The following is a 14,042-nucleotide window of genomic DNA, read 5'->3' as shown; positions in this document are numbered from 1 at the left end:
TGAATTTTTTTAATATTTTAAGTAATTTTTTTAATTTTTTGATATACCTAACATAAATATACTTAAAAAGTAAAAAATTTGTGAAAAAAACCTTTTAAAAATTCACTAAATACCAAAAATACAAAAAAATACGAGAATTCAGTACATTTTTTTTATATTTTTATGTATTTATTAATTTTTAAATTTTTTTTTACTTTTTAGATACATCTAAATAAGGTGCATCTAAAAAACTAAAAAAATGTTTAAAATTTTAAAAATATTCACTAAAAACAAAAAAATACGAAAAATAAAAAATTCAATTATCAAAAAATTTAATCCAGAAAACTCAAACCAAACACGGTGAATAATATTGTGAAAAAACAATGGTGGTGGCTGAGGCAATCTTCAGATCAAATGGATAAAATATTATTGCACATGCCATGACATAGAAAGCTGGAAATCAATGGTTTTATATAAATATATAAATTTCCGTAGATTTAAGTCAACTTTATCAAGCTGCAATGTTCCCACTGCTCCTATCAAAGCCAACAATGCAAAAAGCATCTTCAAAAAAATCCAACACCACTTATGTGGAGACAAACTCATCTTAGTTTAATTTTTATAGATTAAATTACATAAAACTCCCTAGAAATTTCAAACAGTTACAAAAACCTCCTTGTAGTTTTTAAAATTATGTTCTCCTCTATGAAGCATAAATACTTCTAAGAAATAAATGTGACACGAAATGGCAAAACAAAAAGATAAACAAATCAAAGAAATCAAACACACACACAAGAACACAAAGATTTATATAGTTCATCCCAGAATAAAATTATATCTGGCTGCTGTGGTTTACATTATAATCAAAAAAATAATACAACTCTATTAACCAACAAGAGGTGCCCCTTCATCTATTTATAACTATAAAATTAGGATAATACGGAAGCAATTGAGAAATTATCAAAGTACCCCGGACCCCTCCCCCTTGGACTCAGTGTTCAGTGAATAATATTTATCAGGGTTCACAGACGCAACATATGTTTGTGTCACATCTCTTTCAAACATCAATACTCCTCGAAAATTTCCCGGCACATATCGAACACTCGTCAAAACAAGCTTTTTATTTTATTTTTTATACAAAGACATGATTCGAACATTTGGGAGACATATGTGGCCATCACTTAGATGCAAATGAAACTAACTATAAATTTGACCAAAACACTAGAGATGAAAAGATATAAAAATAATATAAAATTATAAAAATTAATATTGTGTTGTATCATTCAATTACTTTTGAAAGATATATTCATATATATATATATATATATGAGTAAATTATATATGCACTCTCTGAAGTTTACTTAAAATACGGATTGTCTTTTGTAGTTTAAAAAATTACAAATATCTCATTGTAAAAAAATTTTATTTATTAAAATTAATTGAAAAAATAAAATTCTTAACCGCTGTCCTATATAATAATAAAATTACTTGAATTATTAGTTGAAATAAGATTTTAACATCATTAAAAACTATTAATTAATTTGATATTTTATTAATAAAAGGAGTTATTTGTTATGAAATTAAAAACTTCAGAAACAGGATATAATTTTCAAAATCACAAGAAACAATTTATATTTTAAACAAATATCAATGAGTGTTTGTAATTTATTATATATATATATATATTATTGTGTCAACATGCTATGTTATATTGGCTGTCCCCCAACTTTAACTAAGAAAGGGACATTACGGTTCAGCGGTCACAACAGTCGCCTCCCTTTGTTAATGGACTGTCAATAAGGTTTACAAAGCTTATCTCAGCATTTTATTTTATGATATCACAATGTCAAATTTTCCCTTAAAAAATTGAAACAATTATTTGTTTCTCCGGACAAACAAACAGGATATCCCATCAATTTCTTGTCTCCATGCCAAACGCATCACAGGCCCACTACTCTCATGGGGGCTTTTCCCATATTAAGCCTATTTTGTATCTTAATTTTCAAATTGGGTCTAGTTTGGAAGAAATTTCCAAACTAAGCTAAAGCGCTATTACAAATCGCGCTTTCACTGTTTAGAGCTCAAAATGGGATGAATAGTGAAAGTACTATTGCAAATCGCGCTTTTAATTAAGAAAGCGCGGTTGAAAATCACGCTTTTAACATAAAAAAAATTTCTAAAGAAAACGCTATTCGAAATAGCGCTTTCACTGTGCATTCGTATTCGGAAAAAAATGTTATTTGAAATAGCGCTTTCATTGTGCATAGCTGTTTTCTTAAGAAAACGTTTAAATTATATTAAAATGTGACCAAAATAAAACAGAAATGCCTTGTAGCACAAATGGTAGTGGGCTTGTTTTGCACCACAGTGGCGTCGGTTCAATCCGCGGGAATTGCTACTTTTCAATTAAGTTCAACTCTTTTTTTCTTTTTTTTTCCTTCCACTCACTCTATACTTTATATATTTAGTATGTAATTTTTTTATCAAAAAAAAGTAAAATGTTTGTTTGGTTAACTAAAATTTTTTTCTATAAAATACAATTTTTTTCAAAATGTCAACATGATTATTTAAAAAGTATTCAGCGTATTTGGTTTGAATTTTTTGGATTTAGTTATTTGAAAACTGAGTTTTTTATTTTCGTATTTTTTTTGTTTTTAGTGAATATTTTTAAAATTTTAAGCTTTTTTTTTTTTTTACTTTTTAAGATGCACCTTAGTTAGATATATCTAAAAAGTAAAAAAATTGTAAAAAAATATTTTAAAAAATTAATAAATACATAAAAATACAAAAAATGTACTGAAAAAATATTTTTGTATTTTTAGTACCTTTTCAGCAAATTATCATTTTTTCAGCAAAATGTACTCAAAAAAATATGCACAGTGAAAGCGTACTCAAAAAATATTTTTTCAACAAAATGTACGCTTTTAAAATGTACCAAAATATTTTAAAAGAGTACATTTTGCTGAAAAATTTTATATTTTGTATTAATTTTTTCAGTACATTTTTTGTATTTTTTTATATTTTTTCACTCACTCTATACTTTATATATTTATGAAAAAATAAAAAATAAAAATGTACGCTTTTAAAATAATTTTAAAAGCGTACATTTTGCTGAAAAAAAATGATAATTTGCTGAAAAGATACTAAAAATATAAAAATATTTTTTCAGTACATTTTTTGTATTTTTATGTATTTATTAATTTTGTAAAATATTTTTTCATGATTTTTTTACTTTTTAGATACATCTAACTAAGGTGCATCTAAAAAAGTAAAAAAAAAATTAAAATTTTAAAAATATTCACTAAAAACAAAAAAATACGAAAATAAAAAAACTCAGTTTTCAAATAACTAAATCCAAAAAATTCAAACCAAATACACTGAATACTTTTTAAATAATCATGTTGACATTTTGAAAAATTGTATTTTATAGAAAAAAATTTTAGTTAACCAAACAAACATTTTACTTTTTTTTGATAAAAAAATTACATAATAAATATATAAAGTATAGAGTGAGTGGAAGGAAAAAAAAAAAAAGAGTTGAACTTAATTGAAAGGTAGCAATTCCCGTGGGTTACTGTGGTGCAAAACAAGCCCACTACCATTTGTGCTACAAGGCATTTGTGTTTTACTTTGGTCACATTTTAATATAATTTAAACGTTTTCTTAAGAAAACAGATATGCACAGTGAAAGCGCGATTTTCAATAGCGTTTTCTTCGGAAAACGAATACACAGTGAAAGCGCTATTTCAAATAGCGTTTTCTTTAGGAAATTTTTTTATGTTAAAAGCATGATTTTCAACAGCGCTTTCTTAATTAAAAGCGCGGTTTACAATAGCACTTTCACTATTCATCACATTTTGAGCTCCAAACAGTGAAAATGCGATTTGTAATAGCGCTTTAGCTTAGTTTGGGAATTCTATCCAAACTAGGCCTAGTTTGGGAATTAAAATACAAAATAGGCTTAATATGGGAAAAGCCCCACCCTCATGCCCTCCTCTCTGTTCTGTTCCTTTCCGATAATTATTTAGTATTTTCAGAATATGGACACGTACTGTTTTATAAGGTTTTGATTGGTAAAGAGAGGTTGGAATTCACGATTTATGTTGAAACAAGAGAACAAGATAGGGCTAAGTAATTGGTGATTGATTTGAAATATGACCATGTGGTGTTTCAAAATTATTAAATAATTTCCCTTTGGCACTCCAAAGCTACCACCACCACCCAACTCCTACACCTGCAAATTTCATTTCATTACCCCAAACCCAGCAGCCCGCCACCACTACTTTCAACAAATTATTGTGGAAATTTAATGCCAAGCAAAATAATATTGATGGTTTTGGAAACCCAGCACTCAAGAGTCAAGACTAGGATTGGGGTTTTTGAAATTTTCCACAAAACTGAATATATGTATATATATACTGGCGATTGGCAAAATTTACAATTTTAAAAAATAAAAAATATATATATATATATTTATTATATAAACTCAAGTGAGTCTTTTTCAATAGAAAAAAAAGGTTCCAGTCCACTCGTCTCATCTATCTAATATGTATATATATATATATTTAAAAAAAAAATAGTTTTAAATGAAATAATGTAATTGATAGAATGGTTTTTCATTACTTACTTTGATGATTAATGAGCTGAGTAAGCGTGAGAAATGAAGAGAAATAATGAGAGAATTTCAATTTTGAACCTTCAATTGTATGAATTAAGACGATTTTCAACACTCCAAAAAAAAAAATCATGATTAACATCGTCGTATTAGCAAATGCAAAAAATAAAAAAAATATATAAAAATTTGGAAACAACAAGACTCACCATCCATCTCTTAACTCTGGTGGTGCTCGACCATGGTACTGAGAACTCAACATGCATATAGAGGGGCTGTGGCCATGGCGGATGGGAATGCCGCGACTGCCACGTGGCCGTAGACGAAACCGAAAATTTGGGAAGATCCATAGGAGCAGAAGCAAAGCTCAAGACTTGGCTTGAGTTGGGCTTAGGATTTTCTGTTGTGAGAGAAAAGAATTTTTGGGTCTTCTGGTTGTGGAGTTTGTGTTGGTGGCTATGGCTATTTGGTGGTTGCTGGGTTTTAGCGGGCATCCACGATGGGATAGCCAAAATTGTTTGTTAAAGTGTGTTATATGATAAAAAGTGATAAAAGTTGGGCTTACAAATATTTGTTAAGATGTGTCAAGAGTTTGTTAATTTTACAAAGTGAGTGATTGTGCAATGAATGTGTTAAGGTGTGTGTTAAATATATATATATATATATGTGTGTATATAATAAATAAAATAAATAAACAATTTAGTTTAATCAAAATTTCAAGCCCAAAATTAAATTTCAAGTCCAAAAAAAAAAAATCCCAAAAAGTTTAAAAAAAAAAAAATTTGCCGTTGACCTGTCAACCGGCCGGTCAACCCGGAAGACAAAAAACTCACTTCCCCTCCCTCGCTAGAACACTCGCTGGAGATAACAAACACACTAACAACTGACACTAACAAAGTGGACTAATACTACCATTAACAGCTCCATTGCACGACCTAACAACAAACATTGCTAGTTAAATCTTAACAACTGACACTAACACTAGCGTTAGCAGCTCCACTGTGGATGCTCTTAGGGAGGAGGGGATACGCTTCCATCCTCCATATCTCAATATATTTTTTTTTAATTTTATCAATCTGAATTTTTAATAATAATTTGAATCACTTATCTTATAAGTCTTATAATAAAAGTAATTTATACAAAAAAATTATAAGTATAAAAATAAATCACGTCTTATTTTATAAAATAAATAATAAATATAATTAAATTTAAGCTAGGAAAAACTACTCATAAATTTCATTCGGAGAAATGTTGCTCTAATTAATCCGGAGTGTTTTTTTTTTCTAAACCATTTAGTTCCTTTTATTTTGGATATGATAGATTTGTTTGTTGTATTGTATATACAGTTTACTGATTTGCCCATAGTTTTTTTTTTTTTTTTTCTCCTTGCTGTGTGTGGGGTAAGGTAGGTTGTAATATTCCTTTTTTGTAGCAGTGGTGCGTGGATTTGTGGGTTTTTCCCAATTGGTTTTTAGTTTGTAATGTTGATTTCGGTTTTTGTTTGTGGGGTAAAGTAGGTTGTAATAATCCTTTTTTGTAGCAGCTTTGTTGATTTCGTTTTATAAGTTGGGGTGTTTGGGGTCTTCATGTTTGATTCTTCTTGGGGTATACGATTGATGTGTTGTTCATGTTCCAGTCAGGTTGGTTTTATTTCAGTTTTTTTACTTTGGTTTTAAAGAGTTTTGAATGTTGTTTTTTGATGTCCTCCGCCCCCTGCGGAATGTGGTATTTCAATGTTGAGATTGGTTTTCGAATGTTTAATTTGGTGGTCGGCTAGGGGTTTTGGTGGTTTGTTGATGTGTGTTTCGGTCTCGTGGGGGCAGGGTTCGTATGTGTACATGAGGTAAACATCAATTTTGTTTGCCAAATTGATGTTTGTTTATAGTGTATCGTTTAGTCCTGATAGTGTTCCAATGTTGGGCATTTGTCAATGGAGTAGAAGACTATGCCTATTTGTGGGTTTCATATTGTTATGTTCTTTTATTCTTCTTCCTGTGTGTCATTTGCGATAAATTACTGGGGGAATATAACATTGTGTGGGGGTGCCCAATATGGGTTTAATTTCATGGCAATACAACATTGAGTTTGGTGTGCTGTGTAATTGGTTTAATTTTTTATGGCATTTGGTCGATTGATTTTACATATATTAAACCATTCACCGATTTATGTTCATAAATTTGTGTGTGGGATGTTTTAAGTTCAATTGTGTTTTTTTTTGGCAGCCATTGGAGTTCGCAGTGTTGTTAGTGTGTACGTTCAGTTCGACGAATGCGGTGTTGCGTATTAACAAACTTTCACATTTGCTCAGTTGGTTGGCAGTGTTTGCGACAAGTTTGATATCTTTGAGCCGGGGTTGGTTTATTTCTTGTTCACCATTCTTGGCTATAATAAATTTAAGGTTAATTGCGACGATGATGTGCAAAATATGTTGTCACTTGCAAAGTCATTCTGTCTTGATCATATAGACGCACTAATTCAAATGCAGAGTAATGTGTCAGCCATTCAACATGGTTTAGTTGTGTCACCCGATGATAGGGGGTGCGAGACCATGGAGTGGCGGACATCCGATATGGAAGATCGAATTGATTTGTATCTTCATATTGTTCTCATACAAAGAAGAGGTTCTTGTATGCTAGATGGGCGTTTGGTATTACTAATGTTGGTCAATCTTTTCTAAGGGGTGCGCATAAATTCCGAACGGTTCTTCACAAGTATGCTGTTGAATGCGGGTTTCAGTATAAGTACGTGAAAAATGACTCCATACGCGTCACTGCTGTATGTAAGTTCGCAACATCAACTGGATGTGAATGGTTGGTTCATGCAAGGGTGTCTGCTTCGAACGGGATTTTGTGTTTGAAAAGGTTCAATAGTGTTCATTCTTGTGGAGCTGCTGTACAGACGTATAGGAACCCACGAACTGGGTCAGATTTGGTATCCGATGTTATCGCATGCCAGTTGTGAACAATCGCTCACGCACCCAGTGGATGTGGTCTTCGACATGAAAGACGGATATGGGTTAGATGTTAGTTACTGGGTTGCTTGGTTGGGAGTGGAAAAAGTGAGGAATGAAATATTTAGTGATCATGCTATGTCGTTTGACCAACTCAGGTGGTGTAGCTATGCTGTTATGCAAAACAACCCACATAGTTATATTAATTTGGATTTCGATCAACAAACTAGATGGTTCGTAAGGTATTTTATATCTTTCCGTGCATGCATCGATGGGTTCAACAATTGTTGACCGCTTTTATTTTTGGATGGAACATTTCTAAAGGGTAGGTTCAAGGGGACGTTGCTTGTGGCTACCGCTAAGGATAGGAACCAAGGTATGGTGGATATTTTTATAATGGTTCTGTTGTAAAGAGTCATGGTTATGTTACACCATTGTCGCGCACCACAAATTGTGGATTGCATCCACATTTGATCTTATTTTTCATCTTACTAATTGGAACAAACTTTTTGTTAGCCTATACGTTACGTTAACGCATCTTTCGCAGGATTATTCCCCGTTGCATTTGCTATTGTCGATTCTGAAAACTCATGTAATTGGAAGTGGTTCTTACGTCATTTGTCCGAAGTTTTGGATTGTTCTAGAACTTTAACTTTTGGGTCCGACCGTAATACGGGGTTGTTACAATCAATGTGAACTGTCTTACTAACCGCACACCATGCATTTTGCTTGTTACATTTGCAGATGAATCTTCGAGACCGGATGAAATATGTTAATGTTGATCAGAAAATTGGACTTATGTGGAAGTTACGAGAATGTGCTTACGCCCCTACAGTGAATTCCTTCAATCACAAAATTGAGATTCTGAAGCAGTGTAGTCCAGCGGTGGTTGGAAATTTTTTGAAAGATTTGGGGCTAACTCGTACTTTACGTAAACATTTTGGTCCACATTTATACTACGCAATACACACCAACAGTTGTGTAGTATGCACGTAATGTATTGCCATTTTTTTAACCCGCAAGGGCCGTAGATATGGCGAGATGTGGTCCAACGCTGCCTAGTTGTTCAATAACTAAATTCGGGAAGCTCGTCACCTTCCCATTACTCAACTTGTGGATGCAATTAGGGGAAAAATCATGGAACAAATGTCAAAGCGTAAAGTCAAATCCATTGGATGGGTAGGAGAGATTTGCCCAAAAATGGAAAAAATTTTGGTTCATGCCTTTGAAAACAGTAGGTCGTGGATTGTTAGTCAGTTGAATGACAATGTTTTTGAGGTTCGTTTGCACCCATCGGTTTTAGTCGACATTGGCAAGCTCATGTTCTTGTTTCCAATGGCAATTGAATGATTTCCGATGTGCACACGCAGTTGTTGCTTTTCGAAATAGTGGAAACAACATTTACGATTACATAGAATTGTTTTACAAAGTGGTGGAGTATAGGGCAGCGTATGCAGGGTCTATCCACCCAATTCCCATGGTGGAAAAACCCAAGTTCACTATCTCAAGACTATTTCATTGCGCCACCTATTTATAAGCATCCTCCTGGTAGGCCTAAGCGAAAAAGAATTCCATCAAAGGGTGAGGTTGTTCAACGTATACGGTGTAGTCGTTGTGGCAAGATGGGTCACCACAATAGGAAAACATGCAAGGAACCAATGTAGCGTGCTCGCCGTTTTTGTCCCCCAATTCTCATCCCTACCCATTGATCAAATAATGGCTGAACACTATATTATTTTTTTAGAAATAATATGCCAACCATATTCGTACGCTTCTACGTCATTAGAATTTTATAAGACGTAATATATTTATTTTTTACATTTGTTTTAGTACAATAAATTTGTTCATTCGGGCTGAAACTGTTTTCCCAATTTTGTTGCATTGTATATTTCACCATTTAATTTTTTTTGGTTGTTACGCCATATTTCATATAACATTCATAATGCAACCCATTTACCTCAAACATTGTACAATGTCCAAATGTTGAATTTTGCACATTGAAAACCAAAACCATGAAGATGCCATTGTTCACTTTCCTTACATCCTTGTTTGGGATGGGGGATCACAATGTCCAAATGTTAACTTTTTCACGCTGTGCATGCATATTAGTATAACAAGTTTCTAATGGTTCAACCCCCAATCATTTGACAGCTATGTCCACATCATCTTTGCAAAGTACTTGCGTAGATTCAAATAATTGTATTACCACTAATACAATGTTGCTGTTAATCGTGACTCTCAACTTTCAATAAGATCGCAAGCTGAGTTTTATTTATTACATTACCGTTACTGACATGACCTCAACGTACCCATACTATAAACAATCAACAATTTGTCAAAACAAACCAGCCATTATAATCTACGAAACCACACCAAATGTTCGAAGCCAGAACAAAACATTTTGTTATATTATGTGGTTCAAATGCATCAACAAACATAACATTTGCACCCATAATCAAACCATCATCATACACAATCATAAAACACGACGTCCACATATGGTACATCAAAGACAATAACTGTCCAACACCTATGTCCACCAACTACTTTATGAACAAAAAAAATATTCGGAACGACAACCCGTGCATAAATTAAAATGCGGTGGGCTGGTGAGGTAGGACAGTGTCATTTATGTGTCAATGCACGGAGGCCTCTAATGGGGTCATTCAAAAACATCTTCACTATTAAGGCACGTAGCTCGTTTGACGTTTTCCTGTCCATCGTCCTACTAATATCGCCACCCTCCATGTACTTCCCGATGATGTAACACACAGATCGCACAATCCATTCTGACACGTCACAACAAAACAAACATTTCAACACCATCATGTTTGGAGAATAATGTAGTTTCATAAAAATTAAGAACAAAAACAATATCATCAGTACAAGACATATCACCCAAGACAAAATTGTACAAACTAATAATCTTATTCTATGTTGAACCAATAATGCACCCTCAATTAATTTACGATAACAGCATCAATGTTGTTATAAGTTTAAGACATGAAACTTCAACAGTCGTTGGTGGTTGCAAACTTCATTTTGGATATGAAAAATCATTACTACCACGCCGATTAAGCCCAAAATAGGACTTAATGTAAACCCAAATCATACCAAAAAATGAAACATTGTGGAACTACACATATGTATCTTACCCATGCTTGACATAGTGCATTACTGTCAAAAAATTCCAATCAGCATGCACAACCTGCAATTTATTCCTCCCCCCAAAACCAATCAACTACACACTTCCATAATTCGTATAGACATTTACAAAATAACATTACAACTTACGTATCCGGACTTTGCTATGGGCAGTCAATGACTGAAACAAGTGGCCCATCAAAATTAGGAATTTTACCACTGCCAGATGCCAATTGTTGTTTGCCAAATCTGGAATAATATTATTCCATCCACTGTTTTTGCAAAATCAATGTTTTCATACATGTTATACGTAGAAGTTGTACATAAAATTGAAATCAACAGACACATTCAACATAATTGGGTAAATCCCCAATTAGTGTATCTTACACATTGCAAAACAACAAAAACAAATACAACAACTTTGTACAAGTATATTGACCGTAACTTCCTTACCATTTTCAAGGCTTCATTATAATGTTTATCCGCATCCCTTGCTTGAGTTTTGAAGAATTATAATGCTTCCATGTCCCATTGACTGCATCGTTCACCATTATAGTCCAATGGTTGGCATGATACATCGGGTAATGGGTGTATCTATGCCCTATCGCGCCTTTGGTTTGCATGTTTAGATACTTTTTCCTTGATATCACACTTGGATTCTGCATCACATCCTGTTACAATTTTCCAAAACAATAAACCATTAACAATATCATTACTTTCAATGCTCGCCACGTTGTGTGCAATGTCAAATGGACATGTACAACTTCAACCTTCAAATCACACACATGTACTGCACATACATTGCTAACAATGTACAAAGTCCCTATATCTTCATTGTTACCAACTCCAGCTTTTTGCACCTCCATGAGCACAACTGCACATGCGCCAATCACCTACGTTAAAATCCAATTACGTTATCACTGCCAACCAATAACTTCTTACATATAAATAAGCGACCACCATCATTTTATACACATTCACACATCACAAACATGTAGCACAATTTCATTTACGTTCCCTTGAATTGAGACCCGCTGCACTAAGTCACGAACATCTGAAAACCGAACCTGTATACCGTTGTCACCTCCATCCCATATGACAGACCTGCACCCAATTGGGGGGCATTAGTTTTTTCAAAAAAATCATAATGTTAAAGCTGCTCCTTGAAATACATATGCATTGGACTACTACAAATTTGCAACTACATTAGCTGAAGCAGCAACGGTGTCAGGGTCTAAAATTTGGTCCATACGTAAGCCGTTACAAAAATCAGACCAAAAGCAACTTCAAAAATTATGTACTTCACTCTAACTATACAAATACACAAGAATAGAGTACTACACAATTTTAGACTATTACACATTTTGGTACATTAGCAATTAATTTGATTACAAAATTAACTACGCAGTGAATTATTACAAAATTAATGTTTACCCATCGCCATCAAAGCTATAAACATTCTCAAGCAGCTTTGTTTCGTCATATGACAACATGGTCCACACAGCATGTTTCCTGGTCATTCCAAAATCATGCCACGTTTTTTGCTCCACTCCTACATCCTCAACGTCGTATCCCTTTTGTGCCCATCTTTCAATTTTGCTTGCCACGAAACACAAAGTTTGGGTACTCGTAATCGATAAGTCTAAATTCACATCGTTCCTAGCACTTCACTTTTCTTACCAAGGACATCATCTTTGGGTCGGGGCTAATACATCTGCCCTTATCCCCTTCGGTCTAAACCAACATCATCTACGCCAACAATGCTGTCTGTTCGTTGCCCAGCATTCCCCCTTCCCACGCCACAAGTCACTACCACAATGTCATTTTTACGCAACCAACATACTCAACACCTAATTGTGCCACCTAATCCATTTCATCCACGACTTTTTCTGACTCCTTCACAATTGCCACATGTTTTCCCCCACACCGTCCGGAACATTCAACATTATCACCACTCGGCATATTTCCCGACCCATTACTTTTTTCGAAACAATTTCCCGATCGTATGATGGTTGGAATTATCCTTCGCAATTGATTGTGTCACTTCATGAACCTCACGCTCCTCAACATCGTCCTCCAATGTCATTATTCTCTCCTCCAAGTTCCTAACTAGTGCGTTCAGTCGAGCAATCTCGGTATCTTTTGCCACAAGTACACTATTGAAGCCGATGAATAGGTTGCTGGCTTGTGCACCAATTATCCTCTCCGTGGCCTCAACCTTATTGTCTAACTCACGAACATGTGCATTCTTTTCTCGGACTTCTAACTCTAGCTCCGTAATTCGTCTCGTCACTTTTATTTAGCTGTTCACTTACATCTGCTGTCCTATCACAAACAGTGCTGTTAGGTGGTGTACTTGACAGGTCTAGCAGGTCGGGGAACAATACCGGCCATGCTTCCCCAGCTGCCAACATTTTCCAATCCACTTTCTTTCTACCACAAGTCTTCGTGGTAGGAATGTATTCTTCTTTCGTTCCTAAAGTCAACTTAACCTCACCTCCATTCCATGCGGCGAATTTGGCTACCAACAATCAAAAGTAGGTTCTCCTATGTTAAGCTTCTCACCAACCACATTACTAACACCACCAGCCTACGTACTAACCAGCTCTACCTCTAACACAGCTTCACCATGTTCAACAGCCACACCTACATCTGTTAATACCTTGACAAAATACCGGTTGATGATAGTCCCACAAAGTTTCTCAATATTAACCTGCAAACAAATTAAAACAATTAAACAACTTCAATTACACATTACCCAAACATGAAACACTTATCAGCATTAAAACGTAAGGCATACCTTTATGGAACCCTCCACCGATAGGTCCACACCTTTCAATTTCCCTATGAATTTTCCAAGGTCTCACCGGCAAAATCGTGGTGACTCATTGCGCTTGTCAGGTTCCACAATGGCCGTGTGCTCACAAAGGAGGAACTGTAACCAGGAGAAAACTTAATAATGTTGCATACAGCATCAAAACTTTTGTACGGTACGACTTGTAATGTATTGACACTACACTGCTAAACAAGTACTAATATACCAGTAATGCAACTACACAACCGGTAACTTTTTCCGACCTACTGTACACCTTGTTCAACGAACCTATCAGTGCGTTGCGGATCGTCGCTGTCCAATCGTACATGCGCAACGTGTCCAACTTATCGATCACCCGCACAAATGCCCACCCGATGGACTTGCCTGTCATCTCGAAAAATAACTTCGCGCATATGTAAAAGCACAGTAGTTTCGCAACATCTTCTTCATCACGTTCTGTCTTCCCCCGTATTGCCACCACGAGTAAGTCTTTGATAACATTGGCAGAAATTTTATTGACGTTTGGGCATCTTCGTTGGATA

This window comes from Camellia sinensis, chromosome 9 (genome assembly GCF_055761805.1).
Source record: "Camellia sinensis isolate YWXY chromosome 9, ASM5576180v1, whole genome shotgun sequence".
Lineage (NCBI taxonomy): Eukaryota > Viridiplantae > Streptophyta > Magnoliopsida > Ericales > Theaceae > Camellia > Camellia sinensis.
The sequence above is the reverse complement of the archived record's forward strand: the minus strand, read 5'-3'. Positions refer to the sequence as shown.